Consider the following 21,665-nt stretch of genomic DNA (forward strand, 5'->3'; position numbering starts at 1 on the left):
TAGAACCAGAATTTAAATGAAAAGGTTTCTTCTTCATTTGTATTATCCCTTTATTTATTTCATTCATGTTTTATTTTTATTCAAATTGCATTGTTTTGAATAGTTTATCAAGGGATTCTTTTGACAATGAAAAATAAAAGGAAAATAATACAGTATTTACGAGTTTTTTTCCCAAAAAAATAAAGGAATATTTTTCAGTCATCATTTGTCTACAGTCCCATTTTGTAGAATAAATCGTGAGAGAATCATATCGTGAACCCAGTATCGTGAATCGAATCGTATCGGGAGTTGAGTGAATCGTTACATCCCTAATTTCTGCTGAATGTCAGATCTGAGTCAATCAGAACACCAAGGTTTCAGACTTTGTCTTTAGCTTTTGAAGATGGCGACTCAATGTCTTCTCTGACAGCAGTCATCTTTTTCTTGTTACCAAAAACAATCACCTCCATCTTGTCATGATTTAATTGAAGGAAGTTTTCACTCATCAGTCACACAACAACTCAATTGGACCATTGTCATCTGGGTTCAGTGATAGATAGAGGTTGAACGTTATGCAATGCCGATACCGATTTTTAAAAAAAATTCAACCAATGGCCGATATTTAATGCCGATTTTGGAAGCCAATATACTTTTGAAATAGAAAGACTCATATGATATAAATGTATATGTTAGAAATCAAATTAAATACACCAATAGCACTCTTACCATTTATTGAAACTAAAATATACCCATACACAACCAAGTAATACAAAAATTACAGGACGGGTAAGTAGCAGTAAAGCACGAAAACAATATACAATGTGCAATGTGCAAGTAGTCGGTTTAAACTAAATACCTGTTTTAGGTACAACCACTCACTTCTTCCCTCTGTTCACAGCCACCATCATTATACCTAAGCTTCACACTTGTCACCATATGCACAACTACAACATCACATCTCACTTTCACTTTAAAATAATCAACTCTTCCCCACCCTTTCTATTTCCTACCTTGAGTCTCTTCTCCCTGTTCCTTTCCCCCTCACTTAGGTGTAACACTGCCCTCTCTTTTTATATCCTCCCTATAATAAAGTGTTTCTTTCCCTTCTTTAGGGAGGGCTGGTGATGGTCAAAAAAATAGTAATAATAATTTTTTTTTTTTTGCCGATGGCCGATCTTGAAAAAAGTTCATATATTGGCCCGATATATCTATATAAAGGGTCCAAAAACAGAGCCTTGAGGAACCCCACAGGACATTGACCTTTGATCAATCAGGAACTTGCTCAGTGTTGCTCTACCTTTAACCTTATCACTCATCTCCTGACACTTATCATATTAAATTAAAATATGTATTTTTTCGGCATGTACAAAAAAAATAAACAAAAAAATGTAAAAAAAAAAGTGAATGTAACCATGTCGGAAAAAAACTGAATAAATAAATAAAATAAATAAATAAAGTGTAGTTGAAAAAATTTACCATTTCATCATTGGGACAGCCTAAATGGAAAAATTCCGTTTTCAAAGGAAGAAAACTTCAGTAGACACAGAGTATGTGGTGGAGATCATCCTCCTTTCCTGGTTAGTGACGATAATAATTTGAATAATGGCAAAAGATCCATTGAGATTCCTGAAATAGAAGCGCATGCTCTGACCAAGTGGAAGAAAGAGATTAAAATGTGTTGAAGCGTGATTATTGAGATCTTTGTACTTTAACAAGCAGATTAAGAAAACCAGTACTAGTGACCATGCTCTCCTTGTTTGTACCTGTTAATACATGTCTTTAAAAATTATTTGGAGACAAAAGGTACTTTGAATGTGCAATACAAACCAGCATCTGTTGCTCTGCTAGCTCCTTTTTACCCTGTACATATAGGATGTTTTTTGTAGTTCTGTAAGTGGGTCAAACTGCTTACTCTGAGTGTTTTTGCTAGCTTAGTTGAGGCAACTGAATTTGACATTTTACTTGAAGACATTTTACCTCTTATCCAAGAGGATTCTTAAGTTCTGAACTGAAGAACTAATCAACATGACCAGGATGACTGGGAATTTCCACAGACATGCCTGTGAGCCAAACTATTGTTTACTTCATTTTCAGTATAAATCATTCAGGTGCTTCTGTCCATTTAATTCCATTCTGACAAAACCTTTTAACACAATCAATCACTCAATAAAATCAGATTTCTGCATGAATGTGATGAATGAGAGAGCATTGAATGACCATGAGATTCAGTCTGGAAGAGAATACTTTAGAGGGAGAACTTTTTTTCTTTGTATGTTGAGGCCTCTCTAGCTGAGTTTCCATTACAGATTTTTGCAAAATAAAAGCGATATTTTAAAATTCTCAACAGAGTATATTTGCTCTTTGAACATGTTTCCATTGAACGTTGTTTTGGACAGGAGCCTCGCAACTCCAGTGAAATCTCATCCCGCGAGAGTTCTCTGCCGAAAGATGGACGCTCAGAACCTCGGTAGTCCTTTGGTTTTTGCGTCTAATGTGGCAGTAATAAGTATAATGCTAAGAAATGGCCCGCACTCCTTCTGTTTACACGTGCCGCGCCATGTTTTCTCTGAGAGAAGTGGTCATGTGACCAGGTACGTCACATTTCAATATCAAAATCCAAGTGTTTTCATTAATAGTTTTTATAGTGCTGTTTAGATTTTGCGCATTTCCAAGGCTAATGGAAAGGCAGCTGATGTTTTGATTCTGCAGCATCAATTTACTGCATTACTAGTGCAGAAGTTGGTCACTGCTGGTCCAGAGCTTTCATATGCATCGCCTGGACTTTGTGCTGCTGACAAAAACACTGTTCTATAATAGTGGTCGACCCATATGGGATTTTCAAAGGCCAATGCAGATATCGATTTAAAAAAAAAAAAAAAAGAAATTCAGCCGATGGTCGATTTTGGAAGCTGATACTTGAGGCCGATATACTTTTTTTAAAGCACATCGATTATGAAAGACAATTGAAATACTCATGTTATAAATGTATATATTAGAAATCAAATATAATAAACATAATTATATTATATCCTTATCCTATTATATCGTTTTTTTATTTGTAAGGCTTTTGGCTTCTACCATACCTCTTCCATGCACATGCTACTATTATTACTTTTTTTTGTTGTATATTCATACATCCGAATAGATGTTTTTCATGTTCTTTCTTTTTTCCTTTAATGGCTACTCTAAAGTGCTAAATCATTTTAAAAAAAATTGGCCGATATTTAAAAAAACTCCATATATCGGCTTGATATATCGGCTGGCCTCTATTCTATAATAGTACCTACCCTGGTGAAAAATAAATGTGCTTAGTGTACTAAATGTAGCATACTTTTGTTTACTTGAACCCACACTAATCACCACTATACTTCAAGTGTGTAAGGATTAGTTAATGAAGCATGGTATTTTGGAACAACTAATTTTGTATTTGTAATAATAATTAATAAAAAAAAAGTGTATTTAGTGCATTTTTCTGCTAAATTGGAACAACTTAAAGTACATTTGTATACTTTAAGTATATGACTTTATATGTACCAATATATACTTAATTAGTAAACTTTGTTTGTATAAGTACATTAAAAATTAGTTGTTGGGGGTTAAAAATATGTTACTGTATACTTTTGGCACACTGGTAAGCCTTGCTTCCCCTCAGTGCAGGAATCGTGAGCTCGTTAGTACCCAATATGTAACAACGACCCAAAATGTTAAAGACCCAAAGCATTTTTTTTAAATAAAACCCAAAATGTACCGTAATAACTGGTCTTCAATGTAACAACAGCTGAGCCCAAAACCGTAAAAACTTTTAGCCTTTTTCATGTATAGAAACATCTTTATTTATATATATATATATATATATATATATATATATATATACACTCTGACTGTATGTTACAATGACAATTTTAGGCATTGATTTTAAAATGTATCAAAAATATGTGTAAAAACTTATTTCAAATGAATACACCAGAAATTACACATAACTTTCACTTAAAGCTGCAATATGTAGAATCGCTCCACACTCTTCTTGGGAATGCTTGTGTGGAACTCTTTGCAACTGTTATAACAAATGTAGGGACTTTATATTGTGTTATTGGAGAGTTTTCTGATGTTTTAGAGACATGAATTGAAAGCATGTATCACTCTTACAAGCTATTTATTCCATCTGTTATCACAGCCTGTCACTGACTCGGGTCAGACAACGCACGGACTGACAGCGGATCGCTCACAGTCCGCCGCACACAGAGGAACCTCCGCTGACAGCGTTCCTCCTGAACACATTTGTGCCTTTATTCTGTTGCTTCTCCACCTCGGTCTTTCTTTTTCCTCTTGCTTTGTTGTGTAACCGCTGTTCCAAAAGCCACATTAGAGACTTCAGCTGGAATATAATGCCATGGGACTGTCCCTACTCCCAGGTCGGGAATGCGCATTGACTTATGACGAGCAGCTCGAGCAGCTAATAGTAACGCTTAAAACAGCTCATGGGATCGCCTTATTGGTTAAACATTTTTGATTGGCTGAAATCCAGCGTCAACCTCCTGTATTTCTAAAGCTCATTTGCAGAGCCTGGAGAAGGAGCAGAGATTCACTGTCCACTCAGAACACTTGGGATTACAATTTGCAATACAATATGATTAAATGATTATGTATTTTTGACCAAATAAAACAAAATAATTACATATTGCAGCTTTAAAGTATATTTTTGTGTAATATATTTCTACACATTTCCAGAGTACAGTTATGTTATTAAAAGTGTTAGAAGGAAAGTGATGTTCATATACTTTACACATTTACAAAAAGTACAATTTGTATTAGTGCAATTTCAATACACAATTGAAAATGTGAATATGGGTATGCACTATGCAGTGATGTTATTGTTTCCAGTTGAGCTCATTGATGCGTACGTTTGTGTGAGACACAGTCCTCCCACTCAGTTGTTTTTAAGGTCTTGAAGTGAGTTGGTTGAGCAGCTGCCCTTAAACAAACTCTGCAGCTGACTGTCATTCATTATGTTACACTTCAAAACTGAAACTGCTTCTCAAATAGAGTTTACTTTAATGCGTGGTGTATTATTTCAGCTGTGTACTTTTTTTACATCATGCAGTGCATGATCTACTATAAATCTGTTCATTGCACAGCAATATACTGGTATTTTAAATGGCACTTGACACCAGTTTTGACATCTTATGTTTTTAACACTATTTTATTCTATGAAAAAAATCATGCTGATATCGAGGGGTCTTCCAACTAAGAAACCTCATGATTCAATTTGATTACGATTTGTGGTGCTCCGATTTGATTAATCATCTATTATTACGATATTAATGATTAACAGGATTTTCAATGCATCCGCCAGGAATGCACAGATACCTCCTGGTCCACTTTGAAATCATAGGATACAGCACTAGATTCTTTCAAACGCCTGATTGTAATCTTGATGAGTAATTTTAGCTGAAGAGTTTGCTGCCTCTATCACATTCTTTACCTGGTCCGTTCCTTCAGGTGTTCAGGCGGCATGTGCGACTTTAATTCATGTTCTGTGAGCAACGGTCATGGGAGCCTAAGTAGAGTTGTCAGTTATGGCCAAATGAGTATGTGTTTGAAGGTTGAATGTACAAAGAGGTGTATATACTCTGCACTCTGTAGTGTTATAAAGGGGTATATTTGTGGGTGAAAAGTAAAATAGCGTGTGATTTCCCTGGTTTAATTGTATGGGACATGCGCATGACAAATGTTGTTGTTGTTTTTTTACTTATGTTTAAAAAAAATTATTTTGGTGTATTTTTCTGTAATGTATGTTTTTGGAGTCTTTATAAAAATAAAATAAAATTTAATAATAAATATTTTTTTTTACTGCGATGGACTGGCGCCCTGTCCAGGGTGTACCCATGCCCAGCGCCCAATGAGAGCCGGAGATTGGCACCGCCAGACCCTTGTGACCTGAACAGGAATAAGTGGGTCTGAAAATGAATCAATGAATGAATTAATATTTTTTTAATTTTTATGTATGTTCAGTAATTTCATTTTTGAAGGAATTGTCTTTTCTGCATTTGGACTTGCATCTCCTTCACTTGACTGCCTCTGATTAGATTCAGTGCCAAAGACGCCACCGCGGAGCGTATTCATTACAAGTAGCGTGTACACGCCTCCACGAGGCACACGCGTGCAACTGCATCTGACTGATCATTTCTTGCCCAAACACTACTTAAAACCCAAACAAAATGTTTTGCAGTCCATTGTGTTCAAAAGAAGCCCACCCAACCTGGGGACACTTGTTTTCCATCTACATGTTCACTCCATATATTAGAGCTGGGCGATTTTTTTAAAGAAAAATTCGAGATTCGATTCGATTTTAGATTTTTTTTTAAAAAAAATTTAATGCACTTAAAAATGACTGCAGACATCAGATATATTGTCAAAAGTGAAACTTTTTTGCTGTGATTGTCCTCAAGAGTTAAAATGTATAGAACAATCCTAAAATAAAAAGTAAATGAGGCTCTGTCATTCAACTATTTCAAGCTTTAACCCAGGTTTCAGCAAAAGTGCAACAGCAACTTAACAGTAGCTTAAATTTTCTGATTAAGAAATCAAATAACTACATATTCGATAACATTACAATTTAAAAAAATAATAAACTCTTCCCTTAGCATCTCAGCATAGTGCAAATAAAAAATTGAAAATGCCTGTGGCACACATATAGCCTACTCAAAGGGTAAACAAATGTAAACAAAGAGGGGTTCACATCGGAACGCGCAAAAGTCTGAAAAAAACTGTGGTAGGGAAAAAATAATAATTAAAAATAAAAAAAATTAAAAATATATATATATATATTTTTTTTTTTTAACTCAAATTTGCAAAATGAAAATTGTTTTTATCTACAAATTTGATTAATCAATTAAATCAATTTTTGCCCAGCCCTACCATATAAGTTTGCTGGCAGTTACATAAGCTCTACAGCACACCCTCTGTCTTTTCTCATTTCAAATGTGGCTCCTGCCCCCTCAGTAGTGTTGTGTGTTATCAAGCTCCCTGTATCGATGTCAATCGTGTGACAACATCACAGTGGGTAACAGACTTTACCCCCGGAGCCCTGCTGCCTCTCTGTTTTATTGGAGGGGGATGCTGCTGATTAGAGACGATGGGTTCTTTTTCACAAAGCAAAGCCTGCTCAGGGCCTGTTGCCATGACTGCTTCGAGTGGCGGGAGAGCCTGTCACAAATTGAACACTACAGAGACATGTGGACCAGCCAGACGGCAATTTTCTGCTAGTAAAGAACACCTAAATCACATGTTTCACTCACACTCTGAGGTCAGTCGGCGTATTTTGAGACACTGACAGTTTTTATGGACCAACACCGAAAATACTCTCACAATAACCTCTCAAAACTGGGTTTAAAGAAAAGGAAATGCATCTTAACAAACAAGCAGGGCAGAGAATGAGACCCAAAAGCCTCCAGGCCAGTCCTGCCTACTCACACATTCTGTTAATGTTTTGTAATTTCATGTCCTTGTCATGTGTCACTCACTGCAGCTTTTACACTTCTGTGGTGGCCCGGGATCACCCTTTTTCATTGGAAATGAGAGTCGTCCACAAATAGCTACCTATCTCAGGTTTGCATCACATCAGCCCAGCATGCTTCCACTTGCTATGTCATTAGGGCTGCACTCCAGCAATCAGCCAAGGCTCAGAGACAGATTAAATGAGATTAGGAGTTCTGAGCTTTAAAGTCAAACCAGCAGCTCAGGGGTCCAGGCCTGCTTGGCAGCACTGACAGCACATCTTTTGTAAATAAAGGGTGTTTGGGAGGCCAACCATGCAGCCCTACTGCCACACAACAACTCTACTGTGTAATTCTGCTGTCCATCATGCAGCTAGCAGACGAGGCCTGGCCAACGTTTATGGTGAATACAAGTTTCCATGTAGTGCGTCACAAAAAGCTTCTTTGTGGTTTTATTTCTGCGTTGTCAAAGACGACATAGCTGAGTTATGAACCAGTTAACAGCAAGCATTTAGTCCGTGTGGCACAAACATTTTTATTTTAATCATTCACTACCTGTGCAATTTAAAAGTAATTTGTAAACTTGTAATAGATAAACCTAGTAATTAAAGCTGGGCGATATATCCATAGTCAAGATATATTGAGATTTCTAATTTGGCGATATAGAAAATGACAATATTGCCTATGTTGATATGCATATTTTGTTTAGTTTATTTTGTCTCAAAATACTTGTGTTAAGAGTCACTGCTTTCACTACTACTCAGAACAGTATAAAAACACAGTTGGATGATTTCTTAGTGTGTTCTAACGCAGACCTTCCACTAAACAAGCCACATTACAGGACTCACTCACACGTGCTGTCCCTTAGAGGAGAAAAAGCCAAAAGTGGCACATGTTGTGCAGCTGTTTGTTAATAAAAAATGTGCCTGTGTGGCATTTTGCATGAGCAAATTTAACCCAGAATTGTTTTTCTGGTCAGACTTAATTTGAGTTTAATTTATCGAGATTTATATTGTACATTGCCATTTTGAGAAAAAATATTGAGATACATGAATAATGCATATTCTTTTCAATTTATCCTACATTGTTCTCATTTCTTTTCTTGTCTTTTTTGTATTATTCTGTTTTATAATGTATTGCATTGTTTTTATTGTAAAGTGTCCTTGAGTGGCCTGAAAGAAAATGAATTATTATTATTATTATTATTATTATTATTGTTATTATTATTATTATTATTATTATTGTTATTATTATTATTAATGATAATAATGTTTCATGTAAGAGAGTGAAGAATAAGAGCGATGATGATGACATTCTGTTGAATAACATTTTTTCACTTTGGTGTTTATGTATTTGTACATTTCATGAGAGCTTCATACTCTATTTCATTCTACTCCTGGAGCCTAAAGAATGTGTTTAAAGCCTTGTGACAATGTAAATGTATTATTAAAACATTTCTAAAAATGTAAGTATACTATGGTTATGATATTACAGTTCTGTGACTTTACAATGATACATTGATCATTTTTCAGTGAATTTTTAAATAAATAGAGTTTTTGTATTTCTGCAGGGTCTCTATCATCTGCACACAAAGCAATGTGGAGGAAATAAAGATCCTATTGGGCTGAAATCAAGAGGTATGACTCTTTGCTACACACACACACAAACTTGTTGATGACCTCAGGCCTTCACAGAAAGCATCATGTGAGAGAAAACCTCCTTTCACTACAGACAGCAGATGGTTTGACTTCGAACTGGGTTAATTCTGGAGGGAAATTGCTCATTCAAGGAAATAAATCTGGCAAATATCCCTTTCATAAAATACTAACTCCTTCATCCCAGCGACAAAAGCTAGTGCAATGAAATAGTTTTGCTACTAGTGTTTATCAAGCAATGAGGAAGGATTGCAGCCAGCAAATTGCAGACAATGCATACATTTGTAAGATTATACAATATTAGTTCATAAAATAATATTTATCTGTTCTTCGAGGATCAGAGTTGGACCATGGTAGTGCTCTTTCTGCTTTTAAAGGTCTAGTGTTATGCTATTTTTCACCCATCTCCATTTGTTCTAAGAACCCCAACAACATAGTATTTGTGGGTTTTTTCCCAAACTCGCCTGTTTTCCAGAGTTTTAGCCTCTGAAAGGTCAATTTCATGACTCTTCTAAAAACAGACTGTTTTAGGGCCTTCATGCATATGCAGCATGAGTGGCCGTGTCTAAGCAGACTTCATACCTCGCTCTTGTAGAGGGAGATCAGTGATCATTATAGCAATAGCAAATTACAGTAAAACACTTGGCTATTTAAGCAGCTATTGTGATTGTAAGTCTGACAAACGCTGTTCCATGGTGTGTGTTTGTTACATCAGCAGCGGAGTCAGTCAGCTGTTTCAAACACTCACCAGAGCTGCTACGTCGCTTTCTTGTCATCCTCACATATTCTGACGACAGGAATAGTCCATTTAAGACGATAATCATTTATTTTGTCCTATTGCTCTATCACATTAGGTCACAAACACGTCAGATCACGTCAAAGGAGATACAAGGCGATATAACAGCTACCAAAAGTGGAACTGATTGTCAGCGCTCACACTGTGCATCGTATTATCTATATACTGGATTATCTAATGAACGTAAATATATTATCTGTGGCTAAAGGGACTAGTGGACAAGTCTTCCGTTGTTGACATTTTGTAAATAACCTCTGAATAAAAAGTTTACGTGCCGCTACATAACCGTATCTCTTCTATCAAACTACAAAAATGGCCGAGCAGGGTGGAGTTGAACCGAGTGTCACCTCTGCAACCTGGAGAGGGGGCGGGGTATGGAGTGTCTCATTTGCATTTAAAGAGACCGCACCAAAACAAGTTGCTCTCAGAAGCACATCAGAAAAGGGGTAGAAAAGGCGCCTGTGGAGCTATAATAATGAGGAATTCAGACCCAAGCATTGCAGTTCCGCTTTATATAGACCACAACTGTATGATTTATATCTAAAAAGGAAGGATTTAAAACCCTGATATGTCCCCTTTAAGTTTGATCCGAACACTCATAGTATCACAAAGCAAAGTCAACAAAGAATCCACTTGCTGCGGAAGTTTAAGTTTTTTAATGTCTGTGATAAAATGCTATGTATTTTCTACAAGTCCTTTATTGAAAGTCTTTTGAAATTTTCTTCTGTTTTTTGGTTTTATGGTCTTTCTGTTAAAACTAAAAATAGTCTGCATGGCTTTGTTAAAATCTGCTCCAAGATAACCGGAGTTCAGCAGAGAGATCTAGAGATCATTGTTTTTGGGAGAAATAGGTGGTCAAAAAGGCACATACTGTGCTCTGAGGTTATTTTAATGCCCTGAGGCCTTTGCTTCATCGCGCCCAGTAGGGGATCAAACCAGTAGACAAATTATTTTATTCCTTCTACCATTAAAGATGTTAAACCTGGACAGGAGTCTGATAGATTTGTGTTTTTGGATGCTAAACTACATGGTGAAGAAACTGACATCTCTGTCAATGTACTGACTTTAGTTGTTGCCTTTGTCTGCTGTTGTACATGTAAAATCTCAATTTAAACGAACACAGTGATCAGTTCTACTTCATTACAGCACACTAGGGATGCAACCATATAGTCAGCCCACTGTTCAATACATACCTCCATTCTTTGGTCACGGTTCGGTTCTGATGGCCTGGGCCGTTAAAGTGTTTCCACTGTTAAGTGTTTTAAGTCAATTTTAAAGAACAGCAAGGGATTGAGAAAGTTTGCTACTTTTTCATTTTCTACCATTTTATTTTACTTTGAAGCAAAACTGTATTGTACAATATAAACAAAACTTTACAAAATACATAATATAAAATAACACTTCCAAAGGACAAATGCTTAACCCTGGCGGCCCATATACAAACTAGGGAAATATTGATTCAAAAATAAAATAAAATTAAAATTCACTACTTTCAATAAATAAACCTGTACTTCAGTAAACGTAAACATTTATTTTGTAACATGGATCCAGCGTATGGTGTCCAACCACCGAAAACGGCTGCAAATCCCGGTGTGACCTGTTGGTCACCCTGCTTCAGACAATGATATCACTGGACGATGGCGACACAGATTTGAGGTCATGTTGGGGTGTTTCCATTTAAATTGGTGATTCATGTAAAACAATGTTTACAGTTTTCACTTCCTTGTCGTTAGACTAAACAATATAAGTGAAATGTTCCCACACCACTGACTTTAAGACTGTGCTGCTTCCTCAAGCCGTGACTGCTCCTCCCAGCTAACCATGCTAACCATGCTAAAAGTAAATAACGTTGTTGTCAGCATCACCAAACTTTAGTTAGCGCGTTGTGATTGGCTTATTACTCATGTGGTGGGGTTTCTTCATCCCTGTGTGCTGACTCACAGGCATTGAATCGTGGGTGCCGTACCAAACTGTTCAATATGTTATTGAGAATTGTTACACGCCTAAAGCACAGACACATTTCTTTTCATACTGTATATCCGCCTCACCTTGGATGCAGTCTGTTGCTCTGATGCTACATTCATACAGCTCAGCCTACAATATTTGTATTTCATACAGCTTGTATTATCTTACAGGACTGATGCTCTCAGCCTCACAAATAGCTTGAATTTATGAATGAATGAGGCTTCATCAGCTGAGAAATGTACAGTAGGTAGTCCATCAGATGAAAATTTCCTACATGATGTCATCGGGTAAATGAAAGGATTGCATCTATGCCTACATTTATTTTTCTCTCTGTCACCTGTCAGATCAGTGCAGCAACGTGTACACAGAAAATGACCCATTTTCCTATTTTTGCGCAGGTCATTTTACAAAAGAACTGATTGTTCTTTTGTATTCGCTGTTTACAAGCTTCAGACAAAAAAGTGTGGGCACAGCTTACCTTTTTGTGATGTGCAGGTTGGTGGAGCACACAGCGTGTCAAACAAATTTCCACAATGCAGTGCGTTGTTGACGCACAGACACTGTTGTGTGTCAGGATACATGGATCATGTGTTGATGCCACTGTGTGCCAACTTTGTCCATTTATAGATCGTATGCACATTTTATGGTTCACCTACCGGTACATGCATGAATACATGAACTAGGCTTGGGTATGATTATGTGGATCTATAACTAAGAAGATTAAATGTATGATATTAATCTGTCCTTAGTTCACCACCTCGCATATGCCGCCACCGATTTTCCATGTTTCTAAAATGTCCGTGTGCCAGGGTCAAAGTTGCTGCACCGGTGCGGACATTCTCACGCACGTTTATTTTTATAAATCACAAACTTTGCGTGAAATTCTGTGTTACTCATTTTGTGTGTTTTTCTGTTAGTGTGTATGTTTTTGTTTTTGATTTGTGTAGTTTTTAGTAATATTGTTAAATTTTGGAGTCATTTTGTGTGGTTACATTGGGGGCCGCACATAATTTGAGTGAGGGCTGCATGTGGCCCCTGAGCCGCTACTTTCCAATTTGCCCATGTCTGATCCACTTTTCACTAGGGTTGGGCACCGAGAACCGGTTCCAAATAGGAACTGGTTTCGTACGTCCGGTTCCAGAAAGTTTACAAAGATGTTTGCATTTTGATTCTTTTTTTCCCGATTCCTAAATGCCCGCACTAGTTTGTTTCCGCAGGGTTTGTATAAGATACGTTCAGAATGCGACTGCAGTGCGTGTGTGCGCGTGTGCGTGTGTGTGTGTGCGTGCGTATTTACTCCGCCTCTGGGTCCTAGTGCCAACCGTCCGGTGAGGCCTGTTCCGTTTACCGAGGTCTGTATGTGTTTACTAAGTCCGTGTGAAAGTCTGCATGTTTACGCCTCCGTCCATCCACTCTTTTCATTATATCCAGGCTCTTATTAAATAATGTCGGCTGTAGTCCGGGCCGCCGTCACCAGCGTGTCATCGCCGCAAGTTGCACAAGCGCAGAATGAGTCAAATAACTGCAAAGAGGTCTTTTTTCTTTTTAAAGTGGTGTTTTTTGTGGCTTTAGACTCCAATTACATATTTGTATATAATATCTTCCCTACAATATAAATAGGTTCACAATATAACTATTTATTATTGTTTCTGTTTCCACTGTATCCAGAATAATAATAATATTTCTCAACAAGAACTATTGATTAATTTGTCACATGACTGTTCCAGGGTTTGAGTTTGTTTTATTTAGTTTCACATCTACCTGTAGCTCTTTGTTTTTTAGACTGATGACAACTGGTTTGTAGTTTTATTTTAGCACTTTTACAGTTACAGTTGGGGACCTTTGTAATTGAATACCCTAGTTACAGTACAGCAACCAAATTAAACTGTATCAACTAAGTGATTTAATAAAAATGGCATGTGTAAAGGCTTTTTCAAACTAAAAAATTATCTTGTGAAATCTGTGACCTGCACAACTCAAAGAATCAGAATTGAGAATTGTTTAGAACAGGAATCAAAATTCAGAATCGGAATCAGAATTGTTAAAATCCAAACGAAGCCCAACCCTACTTCTTACACATGATATTTTGTTACCATTTTGTAATAAATATTTATTGTTGGTTTCAAAGTAGCTCTGAGTGAAAACAGTGTTTTACTCAAACTAACAAATGAGATCTGAAACAGTGTAAGTGCAGATTGTTTTCTGCATTTTGTCCTAGTGTATTCATTATGTCAGATCAATCCTGCAATCCTCTAATTTGCTTGTGCTGCAATGCGAGAGCAGAATCACATCTCCACTCATGACTCAGCTGTTTCTCTTAGCAGCTCCTTCGTACGTCAGGCGGTGGAGGGGAAATGGACAGAAAGCCACAGTGTGAGAAGATGCTTTGCAGAAATCAACAGCAGCATAACTGCAGGACCTGATGGGTCTGGTTCTATGTGTTGCCTGTGTATGCTTCAGTACGTGCTGCAAGAAGACAAAAACACTGAGTCACTGATTCAGTCGTGCTTTGGAGCTTGAGCATGAGTTGATGGAGCACAGAGCAGCCATAAACAGCACAGTGGTAGTTATCCTCACACTATCCCTGACATCCATACAATCATTTGCAGATAAACCCAAATTTGTGTTGCTCCCTATGCTCTGCAGCTGACTGTTGGCTGTCTGTTACCACCATCATAATGACTGTGCCACTGTGTGCTCTGGAGCTTTTCACTTAAGTGTGGTTCACAGTTGCCGATGGGGAAGCCATGCAGTCAGCGGGTAGATTTCCTGCAGCTAATGAACCTTGTTAACCTTCACCCTGTTATTTTAACACATCTGCTGTCACTTTTGATTTGCTTCCATTACTCTACCAAATAAAGTGATGCTTTCAGGGTTTAGGCTGCAGAGTAAGTGCAGCTCTTGCAGTGTACCGTACTCTGTGAATTACCAGCTTTAGTTATCATTACCCAGTCATATAGTGTCCTCAAACATTAAAGAAACAAGCTGTGATCCCTGCCATCACATTGCTCTGTTAGAAGAAATGTAAATGTGATTGAATGAACTGCAGTGCTGCAGCAGAAACATCAATGCTGTGCTGTGGCCTGCATCCCACCATTCTTGTGACAAGAACATAGACAATTGTACATAGATTAGCTTGTTCCATTACAGTTCTTCACAAAATAAAAGCTGCAATTCTAAAGTTTCGACAAAGTATAATTGTGCTTTGAACGTGTTTCCATTGAAGGTTGTTTTATAGCCTTGTAACTCCTGTGAAATCTCATATTGTAAGACTTCTCTGCAGGAAGATGGACGCTCCAAACCTCCTTATAACATTCTGCATTCCTTTGTTGTTTGCTGTCTAATGTGGTACTAATATTTTTTAAGTATAATGCTAAGAAATGTCCTGGTCTACTTTTCTGTCTTCATGTATCGTGTCATGTTTACTCAGATAAAATTGGTCATGTGACCAGATATTTGAGTGTTTTTTTCGAAATTTCCATTACCAGTTTTATTTTGCTAATTTGATTTTGCGCATTTCCAAGAGTGATTGTTGGGTTATATTCTTTACATGTGCTCTGGTCCAGTCCCTAGAGGATCTTCACTGCCGACCAGTGCTGAAACCCGCTCGGTTCTTTACTACTGGAGGAGGACACACATCTATAATCATACATTTATATGAAGATGAAGTCAAGGAATGGATTTAACACCATTTATTACAGATACGATTTGCGAGTGAGTGATATACTATCTTTACAGCGCTGGCCCAGTGACATCCTTCCCCCGCGAGGTCCAGACGACAAAGAGGAAGATCTGTTGCCTTCCACCGGCTTTTATCTGTTTCATTGCTCCTCCTTCGCTGGGCCCCGCCTCCCACGGTTCGAGCCTGTGTCAATGATCAATGTGTCTGGGACGGGTGTGTCGCAGAGTTACATGACTTGCTTTATGAGAAGCTAAGTGTAATGTGTAAACAATGTCCCTAAATATCCCTCATAATAGAAACAGCTTGAGATCCATATGTATGCACTCATAATTCATTATCATTTAAAAAGTGTATATTTAAATACAGCGTATATTTAAAAGCTGTCAAAATAGAGCTTATTTTGTCAGCTCTAGTCTCGACTGGACATTGCTTCCTGTTCCTTCACATCAAGGGACTTGTAGAGCTTCTGCAGAGAACTAATGGTGTTTTTGGGCTTATTTTAAAGGGATTATGGGATTTATGAGGCTTGTCGATGAATGGGTCAAGTGGACTTGACTTGCTGTCACAGACAGGGTTGAGCTGTGAACACAACCAATCTGAGACAATGCTGGCTGCGTTTTATCTTGTTCTTTTTGGTCATTACCTGGTGATGGATGGAATGAGAATATGGATACAAATAGGTCTAATACAAGTCCTGGCCATTGTCACAGGGTGAGGTTGATAACCAGGTAAGGAAGAAGTCAGAATGAGTATTATAGTTGATCTCAATATCTGTCCTATTTCCTGTAATAGATGGAGAAGAATGCTTAGGAATCCCAGCACCTGTTCACAGTGACCTGGGAATACTGTGTCTTAAGCTTGTCAAGTGTCTCTTGGTGTGTTGTAAATGCCATACTAACGTACTGCTTATACTATGTCTGACATCAAAATGAGTATGTAGTGCGAAATACCCAGATGTATACTATATGGGGACATTTTTTAACGGTGGGAACACTAGCCATACTCAACCGCCCCATGATGCATTGCAAGCGGAATGTAAAATGGTCCTGGGACCGGCTCCAAGCTAAAAATCAAACATCCTCTTTTCAAAAGAAAAGCATCTCTGCTTGTCTTTTATTGGTTTTCAACGCTTTTGTAAATATGGTTCTTGTTTTGAAGTTAACCGGAAGTTTCATCAGTAGTATAGTGGTCTCCAAAAATATCTGAAATATGTGAATGAAATGTTTCTGTGAGTTTTATGAATCAAATGAGTACATGCTGATATTCAACTTGGTCAAGTTCTTGCTTAAAATACTTTCAGATCTTTCAAAGGTGGAGTATCTACAGAGATATTTAGCCTCAGTGTGCTTCAGGTTTTTGTTGTTGTAGGTTCCAAATGCATCTTGGGAAACTTGGAAGTATACTTCAGTGGGAATGCTCATCATCCTAATCATACTTATAGTAGATAGTAGACAGTATATACTCATTGAGTTTTTAGTGTATAGTACGTTAGTGTGCCATTTCCAACACAGTGTGTTCACAAATTGGCTGTGCTGCAATGTACACGCAAGTGTGTGTGTTGGCCATGTGAGTGAAACGCAGGTGTGCAGTGCAAACGATACAGTCCTCATGCTTCCTCCTTTTTACTGACTCACCAACTCGCTGAAGAGCCCACATACACCTCGCCTGCTCTTCCCTGCTATTGACTAACACTAGATCTGCATTAAAGGTCCATGTCAGGGTGTGGTGATGGCGTACGCCGTGGACCCAAATGCAGAGAGAGATGGAGGAAGCGCGCAGGTGTAGCGTTGATAGTAGTCATTTTAATAATAAAACTCAAAAATCCAAACAGACACAAGGAAGCACAGCCAGGGGAAACTGGGAGCAGAGAACAAAACGCTTCACGAGGAGGTTGATATAAGACAATGAATCAGCAAACATTCAGTGTTCAAGCACTCAGCTAAATAGTGGAGGAGGCACGATTGAGAATGGCCCACACCTGGGTGGAAATATGAGGGAGCTAATGAGTCACAAAGCAAGCACACAGACATCACTCGGGGGTGGAGCCACAAGCAGGAATCCCTGGAGACAAGAGTTACCACAAGAAAGCGGAATAAACAAAGATTTAGAACACAAGGGCTAAACACAAACTAAACAGAACCTGACAGTACAGTATAATGCTATTTTTCACCCATCTTCATTTGTTTCCCAAACTTGCCTGTTTTCCAAATGCTGCCTCAGGGTGTGTGTTCATCACATCAGTCACATCACTGTTTATCACAGTCAGTCATCTGAGTCAGCTGTTAGAAATACTCACTGGAGCTGCTACATCGCTTTCTTATCATCCTCACATATTCTAACCACAAGAATAGACCAATGTAGATGATAGTCCACTGTTTTGTTCAACCATTGCGTCGCGTTGGGTCACAAATATGTCAGATCATGTCAAAGGCGATACAAGGTTGTATAACGGCTGATTGTAAGCGCTCACACCAGATTATCTATATACTGGATAATTTATATACTGAACGTAAATATATTATCTGTGGATAAAGGGACTGGTGGTTAAGGGAGCAGGTGTGTAATGGTTCTAATCTCTCTGGTCCATCATTGTGGATGTTGATCAGTCCCTTATATTAACCCTAACTGCTCCCTGGGTGCTACACCGTGGCTGCTCACTGCTCCTCAGGGAGGGGTTAAATGCAGAGAACACATTTCATGTATGTAACTTTACATATACAGTATAACAATGAAATATAATGTATACTCTATATTTAACTATAGTGTTTGTTTTACCTGTAAGGTAGTTTGAGAGGGAGGAGCTCACATTCTTATAGGGTAGGAGGAGCCAGGATTGTCAAGAGGAGGAGTTTCCGCGCTATGTCATCACAACGTGAGAAAAATCGAACTCGCCGGTTTGGAGCTGACTTTGTACAAAATACTCCCAGCCTGTGAGCTGATAGCAAAATAATAGGTGACATGTAGGAAGTAGCAGCGCACCTTTGGATGTGAGATCATCCATGCTCATCGGAGCTCAGAGGGAGAAAGAAAGCCGTTTACGAGACAGAAAATGGCACTACGTGCAGAGCTGACGTTCCCAGCAGCGCACAATCCGACCGAAGTGTCGAATTCATGGATAATGTGGCGATTGTGAGATAAAACCATAAAAAACGGGGTAAGCAGTGACACTCTGCATGTCTGGGAGGAGGAGGAAGTTGCGTGTGTGCAGACTGACGGGAGAGAAAGTTGGAGGAACGCCAAAATACAGTAAGAAATCCATTCAACTCTGACCCAGATAGATAAATAATAATAATTTTGCCATCAAAAGCCTGGTCTGTGTGTTTTTTTGTTTAGTTTTATATAAGGAAACGATGTACAGATGTTAGAGTTGTCACTAAAGCTAAAAAAAAAAAAAGCTTTAAAGTCACTGACAGTGTTTTTTTTACAAAAAGGCTTTTTTCTCAGCTTTTTGCTCTGAAACTGAAGATTTGTGTAAAACTTGATTACAAAAGAACGAAACAAGCCAGAAACAATTTTTTTTTTGATGAAAGTAGAGGCTTCAATCTTTCAGAATCTGCTGTCAGATTTCAGATAGTCATAGCAGAAAATATTCTGTGGGTCTTTAAAAATCAGTCAAAATGCTCAAAAACGGCTGGCACTGAGGGGGGTAGAAAATCTCAGAATGGCTGGCACTGAATGAGTTAATTGGTACATTTCTGCTTTGTATAAATATGAAACTAAGGACAATAGTTAACTGCAATAACTATTAAAAGTAGGGATCGACCAGTATGGATTTTTTAGGGTGGATGCAGATACAAACTGCCGATTTTCTTGAGCCGATATTTGGAGCCGATACTACTTTTGTTCTCTCAATTTACATAATAAATATTACACAATGATGATAACAAATAATACAAACCTGTGGCAGTCGCTCTGTAAATAAAGTGGATCGGCAAATGCAGCAATGCGCATCGGCCGATGCCGATACACGTAAAACATGCAAAAAAAAGGTTGATCACTAGTATTAAGCATGTTTGGCATGATTTCGGGAAGTTTAATTGCCTGTAATAACATCTGATTAGGATAGGCCGATGAAACAGAAACAAAATGGAATTGTTTAAACTGATGCAGAGTTGATACAGAAATGGTAAACTCTGAAAATTGGACTCATCTGCATGTTTTGGCTATAATATGGTCACTAAATAGCTAGTTTTTTGGGGGGAGTGTGAAAAAGTAGCGGTGGCTGTTCTCTGACAGACTTTATATATGGCCTACTGAGAGCTGTGACAGCTACTGTATATTGTCCCTATCTCTGACAAGCTGTGGGTGTACCAGGCCCATCCTTTACATTCAGCTTGGTTCATTATGAACAGAGCAGCACAGAGTACAATAAGGGCCTTTAACACAGCTCAGCTAGCCTATGGTACATAATCCTCACACGGCAACATTAGCCCTACTAGAACCCAATCAGACCAAAACATCTTCCTAGGCCTGATCGATGTATTGATTTGAGTTTTTGTTGCAGACGATTTAAAGAATAAAAAATTTGACTTTTTTCTGCTCTTGCTACTGCGTATTTTTTGTCCCTGAGAGCTTCCGTAGCTCTTGTTTCTCTCAATTGCACACACAGCAACAAGACCGCTAAGGAGAGTGAAACAGAGAACAGCGAGGAAATGAATAGTATCATCAGTTGTTTGGAATTGGTTTGGGTTTTTGGCAACAGATGTGCAACAAGTGAGTTCACCAATGCCAAATTGGTGCACTCACTTGTCGATACGTCGATCGTGGAGGCATTTTGTGTCGATAGTGCACGTGGGCTGCAAGACCTCATAAATGAATGAGAACAGCACAGTCACATATACCAGAAATGAAACCTGACAATTCAGCTTTTGCCCTCAGTTTGAGGGGGCGCTACCGCACTAATGTTTTCATTTACAACCTCTATCTTAACTCTTAACTTATATATAGGTAGAAGACTTATATATAAGTCTTCTATATATAAGTCTTCGGTCACACACCCGATTACACAACCCGACCAGGTACATTTATTAGTAGCAACCTACGTGTGTTGAAGTCATTGAAGTTGTCCTAAAGAACAAAGTGAGCTACAAATACTGAACATATGTGTGTGCAACTGACTGGCACCGCTAAATGTGCTTTTTATTGTGGGTCTTTGATGAGAGATCACACACACACACTGACAATGTATATTTTTCAAACTTCATTTTCAGAATATTTTTCTTCATTGTATTTTTTAAAATATATTTGAATCAAACTCAGTTTTTAAGTTTAATGTTTGGAACAAACTACAGCAGAGCTGAAGTCAGCATCACATGTAAAATATTTTAAATCTGTCCACTGCGTATGACTGAGAGGGAGATTTTTAATGTTTTTACTGCTGACTTAATATTCTTATTGATTTTTAAACTTTTAAATGTTTTCTGTTACACTTTTTAATCATATAAAGCACATTGAATTTCCTTGTGTATGAAATGTGCTACACAAATAAATTTGCCTTGCTGCCTCACATTAATATTATTCAACTATTGAATAATTAGTGAATAATTATTGAATAATTGTAATAGTAATTTTAATAATTGTAATTGTGTAAATATTAAAATCTAATTATTTACAATTATAACCCCCCCAACAGACATATGGTCCAGTGGAACCATGGAGGACTCGTTACATAAAAGTTCTAAACATCAAGCACAGACCCTCATTTTCTGCATATCAACCAAAATGTGATGCTTGTTCATGTATTCATGCATGCAAGTGGCATTGCTTAACTTTTAAAACAAAGTTTAACAAAAAGTTAAGTTCGCACTTTATCAATCTGTGTTGGGAGTTAATTTCTTATTTATTTGTATACAATGTGATATGTTACCTTTTTGTTTACAGAAGTATTTCATTCAAGAAAGAGATTTTGCCTTCCTGAGGATTCTCTTCATTTATATTTTTGAAATTTTATTTTAAACAAAGTGCAATATATAGCTATTAGAGAACTATAAATATTTTGAGTTTTGCTAAGAGTTCATGCCATGCCAAATGCTGGAGTTCCCAAAGGAGTGTGTAGATTACCCTAAAGAGCAGGGCTTTGTCAGTGTAACCGA

The 21,665-nt window shown here is 37.8% G+C and overlaps 1 protein-coding gene across 5 annotated transcripts in view; it reads left to right on the forward strand.

Moving 5' to 3' along the window:
- The window catches only part of fynb (FYN proto-oncogene, Src family tyrosine kinase b), a 103,193-nt gene that overhangs the window by 12,313 nt on the left and 69,215 nt on the right, over positions 1–21,665 (forward strand). For 4 of the 5 annotated variants that reach the window (XM_028439293.1, XM_028439295.1, XM_028439296.1 and 1 more), the window contains exon 2: positions 9,046–9,112. The exons of the other annotated variant lie outside the window; for it this stretch is intronic. The gene's annotated coding sequence lies outside the window, so the exon portion shown is untranslated. The remainder of the gene's footprint in view (positions 1–9,045; positions 9,113–21,665) is intronic. 5 annotated transcript variants of the gene reach the window in all.

The sequence above is a fragment of the Gouania willdenowi genome, chromosome 24, assembly GCF_900634775.1.
Source record: "Gouania willdenowi chromosome 24, fGouWil2.1, whole genome shotgun sequence".
NCBI classification, from domain to species: domain Eukaryota; kingdom Metazoa; phylum Chordata; class Actinopteri; order Blenniiformes; family Gobiesocidae; genus Gouania; species Gouania willdenowi.